The 3,196-nt window shown below is 33.0% G+C and overlaps 1 protein-coding gene across 1 annotated transcript in view; it reads right to left on the bottom strand.

Moving 5' to 3' along the window:
* Positions 1-1,767, bottom strand: part of LOC106471657 (protein lev-9-like) — a 24,957-nt gene extending 23,190 nt beyond the window's left edge. The window contains exon 1 of the mRNA XM_022400267.1: positions 1,625-1,767. The gene's annotated coding sequence lies outside the window, so the exon portion shown is untranslated. The remainder of the gene's footprint in view (positions 1-1,624) is intronic.
* Positions 1,768-3,196: the final 1,429 nt, after the last annotated feature.

The raw sequence follows: 3,196 nt of genomic DNA, 5'->3' as shown, positions 1-3,196 counted from the left end.
ATGCACCAATACAAAATAGTTACAAGATCAGTCTAATTGATCAACTTTATAGCAAGAATCTGTAACAATCAAGACATGTTTTAACTCAACTTGGTTTTCCTTGTACATAAGTTCTGGGTTCTTAGTTACACTACATTGATGCCAAACCTAACATGACCATGATATTATGATAAACAAACTGTATACCGACAGCTAGGATTATATAACATCCAACTACAGTATTATTAAAGTCAAGTATGCATTTTATAGTGTAACATTAAATTTTAATATTGAAAGTCATGTTCGGATGATCTATGTATAGCTGTATCATCCCTATATTATTGCTTGCATTCTTTTTGGCACTGCCATCCCTACATCATTTCATGTTTACAAAATGTTTTTTATTACTTGTTTTGTGATGTTTTTTTTTTACCCTGACTGTTAGTGTATTCTATGAATGTCTGTAATAAAATATATTATTATTTGTACTGATTTTTTTACTTCTCCACTTCATAAATAATATATAGGGGGTTAACTTCCTAAAGAAACCGATTGTATACTGTACAAAGCATTGAGTATTCTACATGTTACAGTCATCTAATGTTCATCTATTATTGGCTGGTCATTCCTGCTTCACCCTGTACTTGAGCTTTATAAAGGAACATTAGATTTCTGTAAGAAAGCTAGCTTCAAGGGGTAATGATAACATCGCTTACACTAGAATTGTGATTGTTTTTTGTTGTACTTTTAATTCCTACTAGTTATTGCGACTAAACGATGACATAGTGCACTACCTAGATATATATAGAGAGTGGATTTAAGTTAATGATAAGTAGTTGTGGAGTTATCTCGACTGAAACAGAAGTTGAAGAAGGAAGATGAACAATTTGGTAAGTTGGACACATTCTGGTTTGGTTTCTTGCCATGTTTTTGTACTTGTTGGATTAAAGAAACAAACTAAAGTGAGTGGCAGTCGTGATTTAAAGTAAAACTCTCAATCATTATTGATGTTTTAACGTGCATATTAGTATTATGCCTAGTGAGTACCTTGACAGCGACCATCCCTACATATTGAGTCTACCGACTCTATATTATAGTTTATAACTTTAGTTCTATTAGAACTTCTAACGATGGTCAACAATACGCGTTGACTTTGTGTCTGGTTTAAATAAATCAAAGACTTACTATAGTTATTCGTCTTTACAAAGTTACGAAATAGATACCCAAGTACGTAATAATAATCTTAAAAATATATACAAGTTTCAACAGTATTAAATCAATAAATGTTCTATTGGAAATCAATTGACACTAACGCTACAGCGAGTACTTAGACTTAGAAGTTAGAGGACTAGGTATTATTCCATAGAATAAAAAACTCGATATTTAAAGCCTTTCTAATGCATTTACTATTACGTTTAAAAAGATATTTACTTACAAGTTACAACTTACAGTACGTAAGCAACAAAACGATCTCTATTATCTATGTTAGAAATGCCCTATCATGAATTGAAACCTTATACTAGTTACAGTAATTCTTACTAATGCGAAATATTATGGAAACTCGACGTACCACTATCTCTGCTTTAATGGTATGTACCATAAATACACTCTAGCTGTTCTTTATATTAACGTAACCAACTCTTACCAATACTATATATTGTAGAAACAGGTTGTACTGCTACGCCCTCCTTAAGGGCTAGTTTGTTAAATCTTTTTTCATATGTACACAGTGGCGAACCTGTGATACATCACTCAAAAACGAAATTGTTCATTTAAAGGAACATCCCGGCCTTCGTGTGTAAAGCACATTCTAAGACCTTTTACTAATAGTAATATACAATATTATGAAATTTTAACGTACTTTTGTGCCAGCTTGATAGACTTGTTCCTTAAATATACTTTGATGTGAATAGTATTTTTTTCAGATGCCCGAACTATGCAGTTTTGAATGCAAATCACCAACTCGAGTATCTTACTATAAAGATATGATACGTTATGTGTCTATCTGTCTGTGTATGTTGACATCCATCACCCAAAGTTGGCTGGCTTGATTACCATAATTTTTTGTACAGTAACTGGAAACTGTCTGACAGTGTAAGTGGCCTATTTTGTTTTAGAATTTTTACCCAAGAAAGAGGATAATAAAAATATCCTTAAATAGGGCACATTTCCACTTTTTTGTACACTTTAGCTTTCATCATCCAAGATTGGCTGGTCCGATTACCGGACTTTATTTAGTAGATGGAAACTGTCCGACAATGTACGTGAACCATTTTTTCCGATTTTTATCCGAGAAGGGGAATAAAAAACACACTAATAGCGCATATTTCCACTTCTTTATATGTTATAAATCAAGACACACAGTAGTGTGTTGTGCGCCCAAAACAAACTGCAGGGTGTGTTATTAATAGGAGTGATAGTTTAGCAATTTTCCACTTTCTGTAGCTCTGACTGTGATAATCCAAACTATCACATATTTTCAGTGGATGTGCTCTACTGGACCCTTACTTTCCATACCAAATTTCAAGGTAATCCATTAAGAAATACACGAGGTATAAACTCTCCAATTTTGATTGAGTTTCTTCCTATTTTTTTTCTTCGCACCGAAAGTACGGACATTTCATTTGATAGACAAACATATTTAACTTTCATGGATTTTATTTCAAACTTGGCAAACTGATAGATCTTCACAACCTACAATTTAGTCTAAATGTAAGCCATATGTGCAAAGTTATTCCAGAAAAACCGCTCAATTTTGACCTAAACTTTGGCGCACGCCTACGCAAAAAGTTACGTGAGCTACCGGTCTGAAATTTGCATTACAGCTTCATCTAAGAGTAAAGGTGGACTGTTTTTAGTTTTTTGTCATTCGTGGTAAAGAGTAGTAAAACTATAGAGTGAAAGCATGTGCAGACACATAAGTATTGGTTAGGCCAAGCAAATTAGATTAGCAGATTCAGACTCAAATTTTCAAAAGAATCATGCAGAAGGACGGTTATTATTCATTATTCGTTGACAATTTTTAAACACAAATTGGCTAAATGTTTTGAAATTCTTCTAATTAAAGAGAGTTTAGTGTCAAGTGATATTAGTTTTAGCAATTAGCGTAAATAATGACGCTTGATACGGCTGTGCCGACTGCATGCTGGTGATGACAAGAAACTGTTAATCTAGTTTCCATGGCGTTACTATAAAGAAAGTTATTAACACTGTTTTA

Source organism: Limulus polyphemus, unplaced genomic scaffold (genome assembly GCF_000517525.1).
Source record: "Limulus polyphemus unplaced genomic scaffold, Limulus_polyphemus-2.1.2 Scaffold4766, whole genome shotgun sequence".
Classification (NCBI taxonomy): Eukaryota; Metazoa; Arthropoda; class Merostomata; order Xiphosura; family Limulidae; genus Limulus; species Limulus polyphemus.
Note: the sequence above shows the minus strand (reverse complement) of the source record. Positions and strands in the feature narration are given on the sequence as shown.